Raw genomic sequence first — 23,317 nt, 5'->3', positions numbered from 1 at the left:
AAGAAATAAAGACTGGACATTGTGGATGGCGTGTTCTGAGTAGGGTTTGTACAAGAAAGGCACCATGGAACATAAATCAGAGGACCCACATTTCTGACCCTACACGAAAGACTGACCAATTCCAAGCATCAATATCTCTACATTTAATAAGATGGTTGTGGTATCACTTTTTATTTCCACTGTTAACTGATTAATCATCTAACTACAGCTCCCAACTGTACTCGACAGGACTTTCTCTAAGGAACTAAACCAAGGCCTGCACCTTCCCATGCATTTTTGTCTTTCCTTGATAAAGAACTTGAACAAAAATGAAAGGGGGGGAGTTTGCCATGATGAAATCTCACTCCCCTTTCAGTGGCCAGCTCCTCCGAGTCTGCACATCTTTAAGCTCCACAGAGTGGGGCTCCAAGCCCCACCCTCCAGTAAACACAGCCTTTTCTCCTCTGCCCTCACATTTCCAACCCCACTATCTCAAGTCCACGTAAGTTCAGCTAGGAGTTGAGCAAAGCAAGGTAAAGGTCAGCTCCCACTATAAGTTATGTTTCTCTTCTCTAGGATGTTTGCATTTCAGAATATCTATGTTCACCTACTTACAAGTGGCAGCAGTTCAAGAATACATAAAGAGGAAGTAAAAAAAAATCAAGATTGTAGGAGTGATATTTTGGAACTAGATAGGAAAGAGCAAGTTAGTCTTAACTAGTTACAAAGTAGAAAGCTAAACTACATTTAAACTCCACCTAGGACTTTGGGAAAGTTAACAACCCTTCCAAACCAGTTTCCTTGTACATACAAACAGGATAACACCACCTACTTCATAGGATTAAATGAGATAAAGAGTTATAAAGTGCCTAGTATAGTCCAGGCACACAGTAGGTGCTCAGTAAATCCTGGCTGTTTTAGTAGTCTACCTTCTCACATTCAATGCCACCCTACCCCCCCAAACGGTATTATTTTTTTACAACATCTTTCCTCCCCTGATTTAAGAACCAAAAGATTCCCTTAAAAGTAGCTGTGTCCCCACCCCTCAAGGACTCCCCCCAAAGCAGCAGCTTGATGGTACTCCTGTGAAGAAAGCTGTATAGAGCATGGTAATGTGACTTGCAAGATACGTCCTCCACCCCTCAGTACACTCTTGGGAGCTCTGAAAGTATGGGGCACTCAACTCTGATCATCCATTGGATGATTTATATTATTAAATTTACTCCAAATTAATGTAAGAGCAAAAGCAAAGAAAAAGCAGTCAGTTTATTCTCTTTACATCAATTCTCCCAACCTGTTTTCTTAGAGTGAAAATGTTCCCCTTTGAGGGGGAATGAAGGGATGAACAAGGGGACCGGAGAACAGATCATCTAAGATCTCTGATGTGGTTGGTAGATTTCAAGATCCAAGCTGTACACTCTGCAAAGAGCAGATTATCAGCTTTGAGGTGAAGGTTCCCTGCACATCTCGGGGCAGGACACTGCAGGTAGCCGGCAGGGTGTAGGTGGTGGTCAGTGGCTATTTATAACACCACTCCCCAATCTAAGGGGAGGATCTTGAATCTTGAACCTTACACATGCACTTACTGTGCAAGACGGAGATGCTGAAGAGCATAAAAAAAACTAAATATGGTTGGCCTGGTCTAGTTCTGAAATGAACGGAAACAGCCAAGACACCAGCCCAAAGGAGAAAGGCGAGAAGAGGGAACACCACTCGTTTATTCTTAACAACATTCTAACTACACACACATCTGGTCACAACTCGCTCCCCTTCCATGAAAGAAAAAAAATTTTTAAGTTCTGAAAACCAAAGTGTCTGGGTTTATTCAGATGTCTACATCTCTCAGCCTCTGTGCAAAGGGGTTATCCTTTCTGGATAAGCATCAGTTACTACACATTGCTTTGACTTTCTCTTTAGAAGACAAACGTGTTGAGAAAGCTGCCTTTCCCATTTGCCAAACATGATAAAGTAACAGCTGTTATCTAAGCAACCATTCAGGTTTCAAAGGTATTCAAGATAAGTCTGATATTTCCTCAGAAGGAACACTTTTCTCCTCCTCAGGTGCTAATTACTGATTCATAAAGAAGCCTTAAGAACAGATGAGCTCTGGGGCCATGAAAGGTTGAGAGCGATAGAATCTGCCTCAGGAGGCAGAGTGGCATTTGAGAACTGTGATGCTAAATCATTTCACTTCTCCTCAGTAGATGACTTGGGAATACCTTCTGCTTATTACATATACTTCAAAGGCTACACAGAGAAATGATCCCATCCCTGGACTCTGTGCACTAGTATGCTAATAAATGTTTTAGAATACAGTTAATATCATACTGCTTATTTTCTCATTAATAAAAGAGGCAGGGCTGTTATCTTCCTACTCGCCCTAACCTTCTTAAAAAGTAGATATCTTTGGAAAATAGTAATTATTTACTTGAAGTGATAGTTAACAAGAAATATGTATGCACTTCAAATGGAAACCCCCAAAGCCGACCATATGAAAAGGACAGATTAACAGCTCTACAAATGGAGGGAGTAGGTATGTAAAAGACCTGGAGGAACTATCAGATATTGAAATATTAAATATTGAAATAAAATCATCCTACACTTTTAATTACTAGCTTTTAATTCAAAATGGTTTATAAAAGCAATAAAATAGTAATTTTAACTTTTGAAAACTTTTTAATTACTTGAACACTAAGGAGTTGTTCAGTCCAAATGAACTGCACTTTTCTTTGTAATAAGAGGCTAACACCTAGTACCCCAAAGATTTCATTACTGTGAACTTTTAAAAAAATCCTCACCTAAGGATATGTTTTTATTAATTTCAGAGAGAGAGGAATGGTGAGACAGAAACATCAATGTGAGAGAGAAACATCGATCAGCTGCCTCGTGTGCGCACTCCAGAACCAGCAACCTTTTGGTGTATGGGGATGTTGCTCCAACAACCGAGTCACCCAGGCAAAGCTACTGAAAACTTTTTGGCATAACTTCTCAAAGGTGACGTTCTGGTAAATTCTTGCTATGTTTTGTAACACATCTTCTGTAAAAACATCAAATATTTAGTTTTCAACCAAACTAAACCAAGAATCCCAATTACTATTGTGGTAGGCAGTTAGACAGACATGAGCATAGCAAGGCAGATGGGCCAGGTACAGAAGGTCACCAGGGTGGAAAGCCCTGGGTGCCGAGCAACAGACAAAACTGGGAAAACAAGGACCTCTTCCCCAGGGTAACCTTCCCCGCTCCTAGCAAAGTGCTGGCCATGCAGGTTAGACCCTGCGACCTTTCCTATTGTTGGTCATACAGTTGGGCCCTCCCCTGAACTTTACTCCCCTAGCATGTTCCCCTTTGAGGGGAAATGAAGGGATGAACAAGGGGACCGGAGAACAGCTCTTAAGTATTTGAGCCCCCAGGACAATGAGGTTCTGACCTGCATCAAACACATCTAGGCCTCAGTTGTGTCTTAGCTCCAGGACCAGAAAAGCAGCAAAACCAGACAGATGATGCTGCAAAGACCAATAGGCCCCTGCCCTTACGCCAACCAATCAGTAGAGACCAGGGCCTTGAAAGGACACACCTGCAAAGCTCATGAATGACTATTCAACCTTTTGGTGTATGGGGATGATGCTCCAACCAACTTTGGGATGCTCCCCAGAGACCTCCAGATAAATACCCTCAAGACTGAGGACCCAGTGTGCTCACTCTTCCTCCCACGAACATGCCCTTGCCTTTCTGTCCCCCTCTCCTCCGCCCAACCCCCAGGCACACTGCCTTTACTTTTCCCTCCTTCTCCTAAGCTCCAAGAGCCCTTCTTTTTCTTCTGTAATTTGTTTGCTGAGCCCATTTTTTCTACGGCTCACTTCTACCTCTGGATTTCCTTAATAAACTTTTGCTTGGATTTGAGCCTTGGCTCTGAATTCTTTCTTAGCTAGAACTCAAGTACCGAAGTTGCTGAACCGAAATCCAATTGTTGGTAACATTCTGGTGCTGTTATCACCACCAAAACTCAAGCCACCACATGAAGAAATTAAATGTGCTGAAACCACTTAACCGTTCACTTTTGATATGGCAATTACTGAGGAAACTTCACAACCAGAGGCAGTTCATCTCTGCAGGACAGAAGAAAAACTACATATATTAATATTACTCTAGACCAGTGGTCGGCAAACTGCGGCTCGCGAGCCACGTGGCTCGTGAGCCGTAGTTTGCCGCTCTGTTGACTAATGAGTTTGCCGACCACTGGGATAGGGGCTTAATCACAAGGAACAACAACAGCCTGTAATTATTGGAATCGAGAGTCTAGGTCAGTGGTCGGCAAACTCATTAGTCAACAGAGCGGCAAACTGCGGCTTGCGAGCTGCATGTGGCTCGCAAGCTGCAGTTTGCCGACCACTGCTCTAGACAGTACTGAGCCCCAGTATACTTAATGAACATTTCTAGCCGGGAGTTTTATATGCACCAAATTATTCAAAAGAATAAGAAATATTATTCATGGATAGAAAATTCTTAATCATGACAAGTTATATGAAATGTCCCGAAAAGGCAGATCTATAGAGACAGAAAGTAGGTTAGTGGTTGCCTGGGGGTGGGAATGGGAATGGGGATTAACTATAAGAGGGCAAGAGGGATCTTATTGGCATGATGAAAATATCCTGAAACTGGTTTATGGTGCTGGTTTTGTAACTTGTTAAATTTACTAAATATCTCTGAATTGCACACTTAAAGAGGTGAGTTTGGGGCTGAAAAGTATTATCTCTAAAAGTTTTTTAAGTGACAGGGTAATCATTTCGATTTAAGCATTTTGATTGGGACTGGGACTGGGAAATAACTAAGTAAGGTTGTGCTAAAAATCTTCAATTTTGAGAATGTTCACCCTTGTTCCTTCTAATAACCTGAATTTCAAAAGAGGATTAATTAAATTACCATACTTTCATACAATAAAGTATATGCACCTATTATAAGTGATGCATGGAAAATATGACAACAATCGAAATGTCCATTAATGAAAGTGGTACATCTAAAGAAATTATGGTTCAACCATCCTCTGAAAGTAGTGCAGTCCATACTAAACCGTTAGAAAAATGTTAGATTATATACAACATATAGAGAAATATGTCCAAGATATACTGCGTGAAGAAACACCTAGCAGGACAATGCATATAGTAGGACACATGAGAAATGTGTGTGGATTATCTATGTATGTTCATGTGTGTTTGCATGTATACTTGGAAAGATAAATACCAAGCCATACCTAATGCTTAGCCCTTGGAAGTACAAATAGGATAGGAAGAGGATTTTCAATCAAAGTTCAAGGAAAAGAATTGGAAGTATGTGCATCTAAGGGCTGAGAATAGTTGTCACTGGACAGATGGCATTTTTATGTTCTTTTATACTGTCTAAACTTTCTTATTGGAGAGGAAGGTTAGCATAGTGGTCAAGAGATGGCCCAGATTTAAATCCTGGCTCTTCTGTGTATTTGCTGGGAGATCTTGAGCAAATTGCTCAACCACTCCATACTACTACCTTTTGCCTATGTAAACCAAGGATAGTAAGAGCACTTACACCATAGCCTGGGAGGAAAACTTAAGTATATTATGTACACAAGGCACTGAGAACAGAGTCTAGCACATAATATGTATTCTTTGATAATGCTCATTAATGTGCATACCAATACCTTATTAGTAAGAAGAAAACACGATACTAACCGGTTTGGCTCAGTGGATAGAGCGTCGGCCTGCGGACTGAAGGGTCCCAGGTTCGATTCCGGTCAAGGGCATGTACCTTGGTTGCGGGCACATCCCCAGTGGGAGGTGTGCAGGAGGCAGCTGATCTATGTTTCTCTCTCATCGATGTTTCTAACTCTCTATCCCTCTCCCTTCCTCTCTGTAAAAAATCAATAAAATATATTTAAAAAATAAAAAATAAAAAAATAAAAACTTTAGGGGTTAGGGGAGGGAGATGTGACTAGGGAGAGCACAGAGGATTAAAAAAAAAAAAAAAAAACACGAACAGAAACTTTATTTTTATGGTGGAAAAAAGAAGTATAAAAACACAGGCACTGCCTGACCTCAGGTATGTTCAATGCCAGGATGCGAGCACAATGTATTAGGCACAAATCAAAGTTTGGACAGTTATCAGAGCCACTCTTATGACCAACACTGATGTAACCAACTCCCTGTGGGCCGCACTGAGGGCAGAGGGCACCTGGGTGGGATGCTCCCAAGTGCCTGGGCTCCACGTACTGTGATGGACTCAATGCGAGAGATAATTAACATGTGTGGCCAGACCAATGGGCAAAGGACACCTGAAACACAAACACTCCAAAATAAACACTTATGCCTCATAATTGACCTCAGTGGGACTTGTGGCCTCATCTTGGGACATAATAATATAAACCAGGGTCAATTATCTGACCCTTGAAAAATCATTAACCATCACATTATAATAACACAGAGCAAATCTGTCTTCCTGGGAAAAGGCAATTTCTAAAATACCCTTTTCCCCACACCTTATGGTGTGAGGAATTTGAAACGTCAGTAGTCCTTAAGATCTTTTCCAACGGCCACCCTTGCACTCTGCACAATACTGGAAACTCTCTTAAAGGAAGGATACGTATTTGTTGAGTGACTACTTTGTACCAAATTCATCTATTTCTCTCGAAACTCTTGGAAGTAGATATTTTAATCTCCACTTTTACAAATTTAGAAAACTGGGGCTCAGAGTGTCCACCCATATGTGGCAGCACCGAGAATCCACTACAGAATCATCCATTTCCAGTCTGCTTTCCCAAGCACCATAAATCCTATGGATTTCACTCTTAAAGCAATTCATACTTTTTATTTCAACTGCAAAGTATTTTCTTCAAAAAGGCCTATATACCACCAAAAATTTAGAACACCTGGCCAAAAATATCCCACAAAAGCTCCTGAAATTTCCTAGAAGTATGTATTTTTTACAAAGGACACAGCTGATAATCGCATTTTATTTTTTATTTCTTTGTTTCTCTAAAGCCATCTGGTGTTCAACAGGGCACAAGGTCTCACCCACAGACCCATCTCCATTGAGCAGAACAAACCACAGAAACTCCTGCTTTCAGAAACTAATTTTTCAAAGCGGATTCCATTGCCTTATTCATTTATCCTCCTGTATAAAAAGTCAAGGACAAATTCACAAATAAATTTTTTGTCAGCCTTATTTTGTCAAATTGATTTATAAGCTAAAGCTACACAGACAAGATGGTCCAAAGTGATCCAAAACTATTGTGCTAACATCATTTATGAACTTTCCTTTGATAGAACTAGACATTTTTAAACACCCTCATTTATCTTTCATTTTGGTATACTATTTAGAAAACTGTCATTATCAAACTAAAATAAATTGGTCTGGTCAAAAGACAAATTAATGACATCAGTCATCAATTGTTTCATCAGTCTGCACTGAAGTAGATGCTTAATAAGTGCCTGATCATTCAAAACAGTGGCTGGTTCTCTATTGTTCTGGTATCCAATTATTTTTGCATTGAATGCCACTGCACAATAATGCAAGTCAAAGTTTAGCATTTACTTCCTTGAAAATAAATGTAATTTTTCCTATTGTAGGCTTTAATTTCAGCAAATTCAAATGAACCGAATCAACTGCCTTTATAAAACTATGAAGAGAGTAAACAAAGCCATTAGACATCTCATCGCAGGTCAAATGTTATCAAAAAGGCCATCATCCTACTAGAAATTGAGATTTATTGAAATTTTCAGTGAGCAACAGTGTATGTCAAACCATTTTGCCTATGTATGAGTAAGATATGTATATAAATATACATTTATTTGAATTGTTAGTGAATCCTTAAAATCTTCTCTGGAGATATTTATTTAAATAAAGAATTATTTTCCTTGGATTTAGGTTGAGTCATAGTTAGTTTACATAGATGTAGCTAGCTGTTTTTGTTAACTAGAATCACTTTAACTGTCCAAAGGAGAAGTTTAGTCCATGAAGGAATTTCAAGAGAAATCCATTCTTAATCTAATCATTATTTTAAAATACAATTTTATATAGTTTTAATAACACTCTACTCAGAGCAAACAGACATAATTATCTCTCACTGGCCAGTCTAGAGAGAGAGAATTATGTGAACACAAAGAAAGAAGAGATTCAACCAATTAACACTTGATACCAGTGTATTGCTTCCACATTCAACATCCTGTAAAATTTATCATGAGGCATATACTACACATAATTCTCTTAGAACTCACCCTGCTGCCTAGAAGCTAAATGAATAGGGATTATGAAGAGAAGAAATGGAAGTGTTCTGGACTCTATGGTGTATTTGTCAGGCATGCATACATGTAGTTGACTAAAGCGTTCCAAAGTGAATCTTTTCAGTCAAGTTCTCAATTCCTGATCATTCCCCCTCCAGTACTTCTTGCTCTTCCTTGACTCCATCCATTCATTAAACACACTGTATTTCATTTCAGGTACAGTTCTAGGTGCTGGGGATATAGAAGTGAGCATTCCCTATGATTCTGGTTACCTGGAATGACCTCACCACGTGGCTAAATTCTTATGTTTATAGACATGGCTGTTCATAAACTCACTGGCTCTAAATTAAGAGGCCCAATAAACTGCTGAGGGCGTAGGCCAGTGGTCGGCAAACTGTGACTCGTGAGCCACATGTGGCTCACCAGCCGTGGTTTGCTGCTCTGTTGACTAATGAGTTTGCCGACCACTGACCTAGACTCTCGATTCCAATAATTACAGGCTGTTGTTATTCCTTGTGATTAAGCCCCTATCCCAGTGGTCGGCAACATCATTAGTCAACAGAGCAGCAAACCACGGCTCGCGAGCCGCATGTGGCTCGCGAGCCGCAGTTTGCCAACCACTGGCTAGGCAAATACAGCGGGGAAAGATGCCGAGGTCTATCACTCCTTCAGAGTAAGGACATTCTTGGTGTAACAAGATGGTACAGGGGGGGGGTCTCCAGAGCTCAAGTAGAAATAACTTCTGTCCCAAACTATAACTACTTGACCTTAAAAACAGTACAAAGCATGGCCAACTTTTCTCAACGCCACCTTGCTTTCATTTCTTTAAAAAAACAAACATGTTTTATACGCCTTGCACCAAAATAAAAATGTTTTTAATGAACATCAGAAGACTGGAAATAACATGGGAGAAAATATTTACAATACACATGAAATAGGACTGATTTCCCTAATTTTTTTAAAGTATATTTTTATTGATTTCAGAGAAGAAGAGAGAGGGGAAGAGAGATAGGCACATCAATGATGAGAGAGAATCACTAATTGGCTGCCTCCTGCATGCCCCCTACTGGGGATCGAGCCTGCAACCCACCCGGGCATGTGCCCTGAAGGGGAATCAAACTCTGACCTTCTGGTTCATGGGTCAACACTCAATCACTGAGTCACACCAGCTGGGCTGATTTTCCTAATTAAAATGAGATCATATCAGCTAATCTAGTAAAGATAAGAACCCTATGAAAAAGAAATAGAAACAAGAGGAGGGAAGAGGAAGAAGAAAGTACAAAGCACAATGGGGAGGGAAAAAAAAAAAAAAAAAGGAGACATATGTACTACTATTTGTAATACTTCAAACAATTAAAAAAAATAAAATAAAAATAAAATTAAAAAAAATAATAAAATAAAAAAAATAAAAAAAAAGAAAGTACAAAGCAAAATACAAGAACAAGTTTACAGAAATTCAAATGGCCAAAGAACCTACAGGATCCTAAACCTATAATTAAAAATAAGCCCGTGAAAACAGAGATAACATTTGTAACTTATCAGATTGGCAAAATGTTATAAGCTCGGTGATTTGCAGTACTGGTGGGAGTGTGGGAAAGATACAACCCTGATTTTAAAAAAAATCAATCTGCATAACCATTCCAGAGTATAACTGGATAATGTTTATCAGAGTTTAAAATGCTTTCATCCTCAAACCTAGCAATCTCACTACGGTATGAGGAGTTTAACATTAACCTACAAGTATACCAGCAAGATGTTTATACAAAAGCATTTACCAATGGGGGTGAGAGAGAAATTGCTTTGGGAATTATGTCTAACACTATGCTGTACATCTGAAACTAATATGATGCTGACTGTCAACTGTAATTGAAAAATAAGAAGGAAATTTAAAAAAGTATTTACAAAAAGACTGCAATAAATCCAGTAGCTCAACACAACACCTCCTTCCCAAATATCTGACATTTACTAAAATAGCCAGAAATAAGGCCAAGGTGAAACCAATTACTGTACATCCATGTAATGAAATCTTATACACGTTAAAGTGAATAAGGAAGATTGGTGTGTATTGATGGGGAAAATCTCTAAATACATAATAGGAAAAGTACACACCAAAAAAGAAAAAAGGCTACAGAAAATGTAATCCCTTTATTAAGCAATCTAAAAAACAGAGAACCAGACAGATGCAGATATTTACCAAAAAAGTTTTGCCCCTGGAAGGAATCACAAGAAATGTAATAATAGTTACATTTGAAGGGAGGCTTTTACCTCTCTTTCTGTACCTTTTGATACCATTTGAATGTTAATCATGTACATACAGTTTTAATTTATTTTCAATGTCATCATGGGTTATCTGAATGGAAGATTATAGGCTATTTTCTTCCCTATTTATGCTCTTTCAACAAAATCTAATTTAAATATATTTAATGAGATAAAGACTTTTCAGTAAAGTTCTGAAGGAGAAAAGCAAAACAAATAAAAAGAAATGAAGTATGAAAAAAGAAGGCAAGGCAGATAGATAAAATATCAATATGGGTCCAAGGACAAGGTGGAGTATTTCTCTTTTTCCAATGTTTTAAACAAAAGGATAAATGTTGCATTAGGTGGTGGGTAGGGAGCAAGAAGTCACAAAGAAATCTTAGCAGTTCAAAGCTGTGGAATGTAGAAAACAACCTGAAGGAAAAATCTTTAAAAAGCAATTCTGGAAGAAGTATTCTTCCAAATTCACAAGGAAGCAGTGAAAGAAAGAAAAGAAAGAAAAGAAAGAAAAGAAAGAAAGAAAGAAAGAAAGAAAGAAAGAAAGAAAGAACTAGTAAACTAAATAAAAAACCCACCCAAAGTGAATAAAACCGTAACCCTACAATGCATTATGAAATCCTCTGGATTTATTCTTTATAAAGAATAAATAAAGTCTAAAGAATAAAATCCCAAATTGAATTACTCACACAATTATAATTCTAGATTGTACTAAATATATTCACAGGCATTAAACAAAAAGCCTGGAATGTCATCTAGCTGGATGTTATTTCATAAGTGGGGTTCCAATTCTTGATTATCCATGTGTTTATCTAAGAGGCACACAATAAAAATGAAAATTCAAAGAAACTGAATCTTCAATAGCCCCTGAGGGATGAGTCATGCTATGGATAATACAGGTAATCAAACCACACAATGTTAAAAGTCTGTGGGAAATGATGAGGTACCATTGAGGGGAGAAAAATGAGAACCACCTAAATATATATACAGCATGCACAATGCCTGCTTGATGAAAGAAAATCAAAGATCAGTGAAGAAGGGTGGGATTTTTTCCTCCCCATGCCAGTTATCAATTTATTGCCTCTCAGCTAGCTACAAATTCACCCTTAACTACCTGATCTGCAAAAATAGACATGGGCCCCTTAAATTCTTTTTTCACTTGCTGTTTAGCAAGATGCTAAGTTTTGTCAGAAGATGCTGGAAAGACACTGTGGGAGGAAGGCATGGTTCCTGGTTCTGCGGTGTCTCCCCCACTCCTCCCCTCCCCCTCCCCCCCCCCCCCGCGGTCCCTCCTCCAGGCCCAGCTGCACCTGTCCAGCACCTATCTAACAGTTTTGCTAACTGATGTGTGAAGAGTGCCTGACTCTGCAGGCCTGAGAGGGGGCGGCATGAGGAGTTTCCCTTATACATAAGAGGTGTCAGCTGAAAAGGTACCAGCTACATCACCAGGCCTACCGATCACCCCTTCTGGTCCCTACCTCTGCTCTGCATTATCACAGGCACCACTGGCAGAAGACTGCAGGCAGAAGGAATGGAGAAGTTGCTGGGAACTTTCTCACCTCCCATCTGCCCTGACAGCCTCCTCCATCTGTCCCTCCAGCCAGAGCCTAGTAAAGACTTCCTGCTGGGGCTGATCTCTGGGGTTATCAAGGTGCCCTGTTGGGCTTCCTGCCACACCATCACCTGTGGAAGTAACTTAGCAAAGTCCCCTCTTTTTTGGCTACTTAGGCCCTGACTAACCAGTTATAATAAAAAGTGCTGATGAATCACTATGGCTACTCTCCCAGTTTGTCATACTCTGCTAGAATCCAAAGTTTAAACTTGAGGAAACCTAAAATTTTCCAATAATTTACCTTCATTAGGTCTAAAGGAGCCAATGTTAAACTCCAGAAACATTCTGGTTTACATAGGAATTCGTGGGAAGTGGATTCAATGTCTTATCTTTTTTTTCTTTAAGTCCTCACCCAAAGATATTTTTCCATTGGTTTTTAGAGAGAGTAGAAGGGAGGGAGAGAGAAAAACATCAATGTAAGAGAGACACATTGATTGGATGCCTCCAACACACGCCCCAACTGGGGCCAGGGATCAAATCTGCAACCCAGTATGTGCCCTTGACCAGGTCCATGGGCTGATGCTCTAACCATTTAGCACACCAGCCAGGGATTACCATCTGTTTGTTTGTTTTTTAAAGATGAATCATCTTCCCCAAATGAGAGGATGGAAATGTTCTGTGTCTTCTCTGTCCAGCATCACAGCCACTAGGGACATGTGTGGCTATTGAACACTTGAATGTGGTTAGTGTGATTAAGAAATGGAATCTTTAATTATATTCAATTTCAATTAATTTTAATAGCTGTCTGTGGCTAGTGACTACAGTATTGGACAGCAAAAGTCTAGCATATGGTCATCTATTGTAGGGAAGGCCTTCTGGTACTGGTGGTGTTTCTGTGTGCTCTGGCAGGGGTGCAGAGGGAAGCAGAGAAGTATTAGCCCTAATAACCCCTAGCCTACCTGACCCCTGCCCATACAGACATAAAATTTCTCAGATAATTTTGTTAATAAATTTTCAGAGAATAAAGAGCCTTGGAACATAGTAGCTTGATAGTGAAGAAGTGTGGAGGAAATGGGAGATTGAGGAGAGGTATCAATCCAGTAAGGGGAGGCACCCTCTTGCTTTGTTTCCCTATCCTTCAACCCAGTGGAAACAATCCTCGTCTGCCCTAGAACCGTGGCAGCCCACTCCTTCCTCTCTTTCTCTGAGGAGTCCCCTCGAGTCTGACTGGGCCTGTGTGGTTAACACGTAACTGACTTCTAGTGATTCTGGCACTGCTGACACTGTGAAAGACCTTCCCGTTGATATAGACTGACGATGACTTGTGTTTGAGCTAGAAAGATTTAATTTCACATTTCTGACCTTCACAAGGACATAATCAAAGTAAATGACAGCAGGCACTGATTCCCCTGAGAAATTTGCTCCTAGAAGTAAATGCTAAGGATTTAAGAAAGTGACTGGCCCAGGTCCCTAGACTGATATTTATCAAACAATTGTTCAGCAGGACAAAAATCACTACCCACAGTAGATAACTGCAGAAACCCATTTCAGTGTATCGATGGAAATATAGAAAATATTAAAAGGACAATTTTACAGGAATACAGTTTAAAAGTACCACAGCTTATGAACCCAAAGGCCCAAAAGACTTGTGCATATTATTCTGAAAACCAAAGAAAAGTATACTTTATAAATCTACAAGAATCTTAGCAGTACAAAACCACAGTGAAAAATTCTGTGAAATTTTGACTATGAACTGCTTTGATTGTAAACTCCTGCAGTTGTTTGGTAATATAAGCAATTTAAATGAGAATTATAGGATTTGCTAACTAGCAAAGTAGGAATTAGTGAGCCTTTTAATTGTAACTATAACAATGTATTCTAGTTTTACTCATGTTTACACCAGTCGCTCACAGAACAGAACACCACATTTCCAGCGTGACTAGGCACGCAGTAACACTCATTTCTCTTCTCAACATTTTTCAGTACAAAGAAAAAGACACTAGTATTATGGACATCGCACTATTATGTTGCAAGTCAAGTAGAAAAGACAACCCTGGGGAATAAGGAGTGGGCTGCTGGTGGATTCACACAGTCCAAGGCTGATCCTTAATCTTCGAGATTCATAAATATGATGATCAGGAGAGGGTTCATACTAACCACATTCATGGTGATAGTAAAGTAAAAAAGCTGACTCAGTATCTTGTGAGAAAAATAAACCATTATGCAGATTGGATGCTGGTACCTGCTGATCATGTGTCTCCCCAAAGCATAATTACACAAGGAGCCCAGATTACAATCAGAAGGATGCACAGTGGGCATGGAACAGAGATAAATTTTGTGGATTCCTGTGTGGCTTCACACTGCATTGTGAGGTTAAGGCGGGCTCAGCGGTATTCAGTGACTAGAGTAAAGCCATACTCTAACTGAGGTTTGGAACCTAATAGTTGGATTTCAAAGCCACAGACAGCCCCACCACAGGGCTAAGATCCATACAGTGGCCTGTTCATGCTATGCTAGGGGCAGGGTGCCCTCTCCTATAGACAGGCCAGATTGACCTCTCAAACTTGGTCTCCCATTCCAGCCTCCAAGTTTCACTTTCTAAATTCTTCTTCAAACAAATTCCCTTTCAGACAAACATGTTAGTGCCTTTAACCAAGTTATAATTCCACTCTAGAAACTATTTAATCTTTACTGATTTTGTCTATCTTTGCTGTGATCCATTCATCAACGCATTTTATAGTTTCTTTTGGAGTCTGATATTTTTTTCCATCTCAGAAAGGGAAAGAGATCTACCTGTTGGTCCTTACCTATGGCACACACATACCACACTTATGGTAGGAGCTAATAATTCCACAGGGACGTGAAGGCTTTAGGAATTTCAGGGAAGGTTGTGGGGGGAGGGGGCAGACCTCTTAAAAAAATAAAACAACTACACCCACAACCCATACTGAAAGAAGTATATTAAAGAATTCATTAAATGCTAAGCATAAACTCTTCTAAAAATACAAGCTAGCAGCCCTGGCCAGTGTGGCTCAGTTGGTTGGGTGTCATCCCATGCACTAGGAGGTTGCCAATTTGATTCCTGGTCAAGGACACATGCCCGGAGTTGTGGGCTCCATGCCCGGTAGGGGGCGTACACAGGAGGCAGCCCATCTATGCTGTGTTCTCACATCAATGTTTCTCTCTCTTCCTCCCTTTCTAAAACAATCAATAAACTATTTTAAGCTAACAGACTTATGACATAAGTAATCAGATATATATGTTCCACTCTACCTTGACATTTTATTTGTTTGTTTTGTTTTTTGTTAATCCTCACCCAAGGATATTTTTCCATTGATTTTTTTTTAGGGAGAGTAGAAGAGAGAGGGAAAGACGGAGAGAAATATTGGTGTGAGAGAAATACATCGATTGGTTGCCTCCTGCACAAGCCCTGACCAGGGCCTGGGCCAGGGAGGAGCCTGCAACCGAGATATGTGCCCTTGACCAGAATCGAACCTGGCACCTTTTGGTCGGAAGGCCAATGCTCTATCCACTGAGCCAAACGGCTAGGGCCTTGACATTTTAAATCTCTTTGTTTCTTCTATGTCTAAAATGTGTGTGGGCCTTTTGGTGAGACTCCAGTTTCAAAATGCAAAGAAATCTATCCTTAATTTGTTGATTCCGCACAAATCTAGAACTTGTGATTTTGGTACACAATACTACAGAATTTCACCAAGCTGATGCTGAGGAGACTAGCAAATATATAATCAGCCTTCAAATACTTTCATCAATACTTTCAGAAGCTCATGGAATTGTCTGGTCCCACCCACACCTGAGAAATCAGTGATGGGTTATACCTAAAGTGGAGAAATCATCCATCAGGCCTCGAGAATTGTGGTCACCAGCACCATCTAAAATCGTCTTCTGTCTGTTATCTCTTGGTTTATTGTTAACCTGACTTTGGCTTGGCTTAAATATAAGACTATTGCCTTCTGATCCTACAGAGGTATGCAATTTTGTGTATCCAGTTCAGGATTCCCTTTAGAATCACTGAGGTTTTTTTTCCATATTGTTTATCCTGCAACTCAGGGGCAGCTTAAGACCACAAGTGTCTGGAACATAAGCTTCTATTCTCTGCACAATTAGGAGAGTTAAGTAAACTTGAAGGTTATGCTAATGAAGGCCTCCAAACACTAACAAACTTAAGTCTGTGTTGAACTAGTAAATTCCTCAGAAGTATGTTCTGATCCCCCAAAATCATTTCCACTCCACGTGCCACCTAAGGCTATGACTGCAGAACTTCACGTTGGGCTGCCACCGCTCTGGTGGTGTGAGGCAGCCAAGAGCTCTCCCCACTGCTCCAGGAGGGAAGATCTCCAGGTGCCCACAGACAGGCAAGCTGCTGGGAGTAAGGGGCAGTAACACCTGCTCTATTTGAGGGCTCAAGCCACGTGTTTTACGTGTGATTTATTCAATCCAGTTCAAATGCACTAGGGACCTTGAGAAGGAAAGTTAAGAGTAACCTCTCTTTAAAAAATCACTAACTTCAATTCTTCAACCTGGATAACAGTCTCTTCCTAATAAGCCGGGGAACTTGGCATTGCCGGGTCTCTTACTGCCGCTACCTCCTTGGAAGATGACCAGAGCTGCAAACATCTCTGCCTTTACCAAGTAGACAGTGGTGGGTGTGCACACTCAGGGATCTTCCTACCCAACCCTATCATTAAAAAAAAATCACACTCTTCAGTTAAACACATTAACTTCTACCTGACCTGATGGATATGCCACATACTGCCACCGGTCACCACAGTGGCGACAAAACAGTGGGACTCGTGACTGGTCTCCAGACTCCCAGTGCCACAGGTGACAGGAGTGGAAGTGATGGGAAAAGTGATCGCATGGAAGTTTTGCTCTATCTTTAGGAAATCATGAAAACTGTAGAGCTGACACATCCGCCCATACACGGGCTCGGCATCCTGCTTACTGACTTCTTCAGCTCACCGCTAAAGTTTTGCAAGTTCTTATTGTGGAGCAATTCACAAACATAGGTTATATTCTTGGCCAGTTCCAGACCAGTATAGAGTAGGTTATGGTTCTTCCCTACAAGCCAAAATAATACTTCCCTCTCCTAAATTCTGAAGAGAAGAAGCCTTTTTGTTTTCTTTTAGCTGCTAAAATCTAATTTCTTTACTCATCCTCTTTCCAAATCTTATATTTTAATAAGTACCACTCAATCCCATTAGCAAAAAAAAAAAAAAAAGTTAATTTAAAAAACAATTGCTTACGATTATGCCTAAAGGCAGCTATGAGATTTATATCTATATCTTGTTTATCACCCCCAAACTCTATGAAACAGGGACTGGATTTTCACCAATAAAAAGACTTGCCCCAAATCACACCACAGGTTAAATCAATAGAACTGAGATTCAATCACAGGGTTATCTGACTCAAACCACTGTAATATATTTCTCCAGGGAATGGAGTAAATGATATTTACTGTGCTGCTGCTGATAAAATGTATATGCTGTATACAACTGCAGACTTAAGAATACATTAACTCTACAAGGCCCTTTCATAAATATACCCTGGAAGCTACTTAGTGATATTGCCAAAACAAAGATTAGTATTCAAATTTCACAAACAGAAACACAGATACTAACAAGGTAAGCCAGGGGCGCTGGGCCTCAGCACTATAGACATTCGGACAGGACAATTCTTCTTGTGGGGGCTGTCTTATGTACTGCGGATGTTGGCATCCCTGGCCTCTACCCACGAAATGTTAATAGCACACCTTCCTACCCCAATTGTGCAATCAAAAATGTGTGTGGACATTGCCTAATGTCCCCTGAGGGGTAAATTCACACCCTGTGAACCACTGAGCTAAACTAATTGCCTAAGGTCACATAACTGGTTAAAGAATGTACTGATATCAGGAAAGAGCTCTTCTAAATCCTAGCTCAGTGGAGATATTTATTGTACCAAGCTATGGCTCCTTAAGAGAAAGCACTATTAGTACTGCCTCTCTCGACTTTTACACGGAGGTATACATCCCTAGTGTCTTCAACCACTGTTCAGTCTCTCCAAAGCCTGATTACCTCGGCTGGACACACCTTTTAAACACAAACCCAGAACTGTGCACAACACTGCCTCAAGTTGTAAAGGCAGGAGCAACAACAAAAGACGAACATCCAACACAAACAATGTACCGCCAGGCTCTGTTTTTAAGCACTTCACAAGAGTTACCTAATTTAATCCTTCAGCATTCTCAACAGCCCATGACATAGGTGTTATTATCTGCATTTGATGAATGAAGAGACTGAGGCACAGAGAACAAACAACTTGCCCAAGGTCAGGTGCCAAAGCCCCTGCTCTCAGCGCTTCAAAGAACTGTGAGATTGTCAGCATTTGGTTCTGAAGAGTCCATCTCTACTAATGCGTGAGTTTTTCCCCAGCTGTATCAAGGGCCCTCCTCAAGGCACCTTGGTCAAGTCTGATATCACTCTACTGATCATCCCTGTTGGGTATGACAAGATGCAAGCCCACTTAGCTATCTACTAGAGGCCCGATGCACGAAATTCATGCAAGAGTAGGCCTTCCAATCCCCCCCCATTTTCCCCCCCACCCCCGCTACTGGCACCGGCTTCACGCAGGTACCCGGGACCCAGGCTTCCCTCGCACCCCGGCTTAGTCCAGAAGGACGTCTGGTCTAATTAGCATATTATGCTTTTATCATTATAGATATTGCTGTCCAACCCACATTTGTTCATCTTGAGTTAAGAACACAAAGCACTCTGTCAAATGTTTTCTTAAAGCAGGCATGTCAGATCTACAGCAATGTTGATATACTTGTCCAGTAACGCTCAAAAAAGAAATGAGGTCAATTGGAGATGAGTGATGCTAAATACTGATCATCACCACCTTTTCTAGGTGATCCCTAGTCATCTTTTAAAAAATATGACTTATAATTCTGCTAGACACCAATACAAGCTCTGAATCGAAGGCTTGGAATTTACCATCTTCCCTAGTTTTGAAAATCAAGTTGTTTGGCACAGTTCCTCCTCTCCGTGATTTTCACAAGATTAACCCCAAGTGGTTTTATCATCACACTGGCATGTTCTTTCAACATCCTCAAGAACTCAAGGCACTTAAAGCAGCTAGGATTTAGAGAGGTTTGAGGAGGAGCCCAGGACATCCTTGCTGTGCTTGGGAAGGGTGGGTGTTCCTGTCAAATAGATGGTGAGACTAATCAGGTGGAATAGGTGCTGTATGTAGTCCATGGTCCTCTGGGAAGGTGGCATTGTTTATGATGACGTCCCAACAGATGACCCAGATGATCTCAGAACTGGCTGCCCCCTGGTGAGACACACTGAGACTTCCCACTTCCGTTTAATGAGAAAAGCTTCATAACCTCACCATTCTAAATAAGCAGGTTCAACACGAACCGACGTGCTAACAGAAATTTTAAAACATTGCACATGGCGTATAATATACTGCGGGTGTGCATCCACACAGAGAAATCCCCTTCTGGAAGTCATGGACCCAGCTGCTTGGTTTACAAGCAGAGAACACCTGAGTTGCACTTTGTGAGGAGCAGGACGAACAGGCACATCCAGAACTAAAAGAGCTCCAGGAACAAAGGAGAAAGTCACTCAGAATCAGCAGCTATGAGGCGGCCACGTGTATTAACAGGTTCACCAAGAATAGGGCTTGCTTAGTTAATATTTGAAAACCACAGGCTCCCAGAGCAAATGCATTATTCCTTGAACTTTGGCATAGGGGCAATGAGGAGTTTTTAAAATCACTTCAAATTCTGCTTTGAACTTAGAACGTCCCCTGGATTATTTCACACAGAAAGATCAACATTATTTTGTTAGGAGCAATGGAAGCCACCTGGGGAAAATTAGAACCGTAAATGCTAACTTCTAGTGTAAATGAAATTAACTAGCTGTGAGATTTGGAGCAGATTATGTAACCTTGCCCAGGCTGTTTCTTGAACTATAAAACAGAGATGATAATAATACCTCTATACCTTCCAGCATTATTGTGAAAATTAAATGAGGCAGAGGGTACAAAGCATCTCAGTCTCTGATAAAAGCGGGCTCTTTAAATGTCTGGTTCTATTACACCCATTGAGGTGAGTCAAAATCCAAATTTAATTCTCTCTTTAGATTTTAGACATCTTCCAGATTTAATAAAATAGGTTCTCATTCTTACCACCTGAGTGGGCTTTCCAACTACCCCAGTGGAACTAGGGCCATTTCTCTCAACATCACAGGTTGTTTCTCAAAAGAAAGGGGATCCCAAGTTGTTACCTCTCACTCAGAGCCACTTAATTCGTTAAATTCAAAGCAACTGAACTTCCAAATTAGCATATAAGCTGGGAAACAGTATTAGTTCAATGTGTAAATAATTTAAAATTCTAACAAATTATTTTAATGATCCCATTTAGAAGTGACTAATGTCTGGAGAAGCTTCCTTCACAGACCTGAGACAGTCAGTTGCAAAGAACCTTGCTCTTTCTTTCTGTTACAGAGCCCGTCTACTGCGCCGGTCTGTATCTTCCTAAATGAAGAAGTTTAAGGACAGCATCAGAAGTTCCTGACATCCTTATGCCACTGGGACGCCTTCCTCCTGCCTCTCCAGCAGTCAGTGTTTCTGATGGTGATGTGTCTGTTGCACTGTGTGTGTCTTTGGCAAAACTGCAATAATCACAGATTCTGCTCCTCTGCTGCCCTCCTCCCCATCCTCTTGCAAGAAAACAATTTACTTGCAGCATACACATCTCTATGCACTGCTGACTAATTTCTTACATAAAAAGCAGATTTTTTAAAAGAAGCTCACCGACTTCATTTCTATAGCAATTTAAAAGTGATCATCAACTCAACAGGCTAAGAGTGGGCTGGGAATATACCACATTGGAGGATTCCCATTGGGGTACAACGTAGATAACAACTCCAGATGGCAAACACAAATCGGGGAAAATGAAAATAAAATAAATGCTATGCACTCTTCTCAGTGTATTTCTCTCCACAAATTCCACAACGCACTTATCTGGCCACAATAAATAGAAAGCATAGCTGTGGAGTAAACACGCTCACTCCACAACACGAGAGCACGTGCTTCTTCTGGCACCTAACAAAGATCTCACTCACCGGCTAAGCTCCTAACCAGCCAAAGAAGTTGGCTGACAGACCTTTAATTTTATTTAGTACAGGGACTGGAGTTTGAGAAAGTGATATTTTCCCCAAACTTAGTAATAAACTGTAAATATAATCCCACTCCCTCAAAAAACTCCATTAGGAGAGCTCGATCACCCCTAACTGAAACCACCGCCTGATCCTTGGCTCTCAAAAGCACCCCACAGGGTTTGGAGCACGGATGCAGCCCGCCTGTATGCTGGCCCCTGTTTCACCAACTACCCTGTGAGCGGTCTCAGGTGTCAATAGCTCCTGCCCATTTTATCATCAAAGCGAGGTCCGGTACAAACCAGGATTCCCTTTCCTTCGCCACAGTGGAGGGAAAGGCAAGGATCGCGTTAGTGGGTGTTTTCTGCAAGGCAACAAAGGCTGTTTCCCCCGCTCTGAACCAGGTCCCACGGTCTGTCAGTGCTTCGCCTGCCCCAGACAGCATTTTAATGAACCACGGCATCCCAGACGGAGCAACACTTACGGTCTCTCCTGGCTGGAGGCAAGGTCTCCTGCAAAGTTCCTGGGGCACTAAGTTTCTGCGCCGCTCGCTCCTGAACGCCGGTGCCTGCCAAGGCGCAGGCGGAGAGGCGAAGGCGGTCCGAGGCTCCCGACCCTGGCCCCCGCTCCTGGGCGCGCCCGTGCCTCTGCCGGCCGGTGGAGCCGCCCTCTCCCGTGGCCTGGCGGCCGGCTGGCCAGCACCGCGGTGCTGAGAGCCCTGCGTCCCGGGGGCGGGCACGTCCTCCCTGTGGGACAGCTGTGAGCAGGCACCCAGCGCAACCCCTGAGGCTCCAGCAGGGAGGCCGCGGCTGAGCTGAGCAGGACAGCAGAGGTTTTTGGAATGCAGGGTGCGGCCCTCTAACACAGCAAAAAAGAAATGAGTCAGTCCGTGCAATTCTAGCCAATAAGCGTGTTCAGTCGGTGAAGGCGGAACTTTCCTTTCTTGATTTACATCAGGCTTAGGAGCCTTTTGCAGCCTTTAAAAACCAAAACAAAACAGCCTTTGGCAACTTCAAGAAAATGTAGATGGCCTTTTAAAAACTCTCATAAAATAAGGAGTAATGTTATGATAGACACCTGAACAATGGATGTATATTAATTTCTATTCCTTAGTAAAAGTTCTTGAGTTAGGCAGCGATCCAGGGTGTAATGAGGCGGTGGCATCAGGCGTCCCAGCAGATTTGGATCTGATGTCTGACACTGTATGACCTAGGGCAGGATAATTATCTGCAATGAGGGGAATAAAATGCTCACCTAACAGAGTTTGAGGGACAGATGATATGTTCTAATACGTGCAAAGAATTTGGCACAGCACTTGACATAGAGTAGGCACTTAAACAATGCTATCTTGTCCCTCTGAGTTCTGTATCAGAATCTCCAAAATTGTGGAACACTAGCCCACAGTTTTTCTATTATTCCTTTCAATGTTAAAATATCCCAAGAATTTTACAGCTGAAATCGTTCTTTAGTATTGCATGGTCTGAGTCCCATATTTAAATGGTGAAAAAACTGTAGAAGCTTTTGGTTTAGGATTCTTGGATTTGGTGTTCTTACTTATTACACAATAAAAAATTAATTAGCAAAACAAAGGGGTTAAAATTGGAATCATTTCATTTATGCCACAATTAAACCAACTTTTAAAAAAGTAAGTGATTTTGGAAATACTCTTTCCTTCTGGGTCATTGTGCCTAAACATTATTTTGGAATAAAAATATTTAAAAGAAGCTTTAAGTAGTTGGGAATTGGCACATTACAGGAAACGATAGAACTGGTAGGTCCTGAGTACCAGTTAAAAAGTAAGTTGATTACTAGTGAGGGAGCAGAGTTTTTACAGAGGAAGCCTTTTTTTTTTAAGTTACAAATTAAACCTACTTGGCTTTGGAGAAGTCTTCTTGAGTTTAACTTTCTCACATTTGTTTAGAAACAGTCATTCTATAGGCCAAGATTTCTTCAAAATATTCAACAGCCAAACATGAGATCTAAAGTGTGATCAAGGGATCTGAAAAGCTAGTTTTTCTCCAAACCAGCATGGAAGACTAATAAGAACTACACCAGGAGTCAAGAGCTCCTGCCCTAATCCCAGCTCTGCTGGTACAGGGCCAAGTGAGTGGCCCTTGGTA

At 41.1% G+C, this 23,317-nt stretch overlaps 1 protein-coding gene across 9 annotated transcripts in view; it reads right to left on the bottom strand.

The window, feature by feature from the left end:
* The window catches only part of SGMS1 (sphingomyelin synthase 1), a 281,456-nt gene that overhangs the window by 62,921 nt on the left and 195,218 nt on the right, over positions 1 to 23,317 (bottom strand). Inside the window, exon 1 of one of the 9 annotated variants that reach the window (XM_080642216.1) lies at positions 21,682 to 22,076. The exons of the other annotated variants lie outside the window; for them this stretch is intronic. The gene's annotated coding sequence lies outside the window, so the exon portion shown is untranslated. Of the gene's footprint in view, positions 1 to 21,681; positions 22,077 to 23,317 lie in introns of those variants that run through there. 9 annotated transcript variants of the gene reach the window in all.

This window comes from Plecotus auritus (genome assembly GCF_963455305.1).
Source record: "Plecotus auritus genome assembly, chromosome: 9".
Classification (NCBI taxonomy): Eukaryota; Metazoa; Chordata; class Mammalia; order Chiroptera; family Vespertilionidae; genus Plecotus; species Plecotus auritus.
This window is presented reverse-complemented; position numbering and strand designations above follow the sequence as displayed.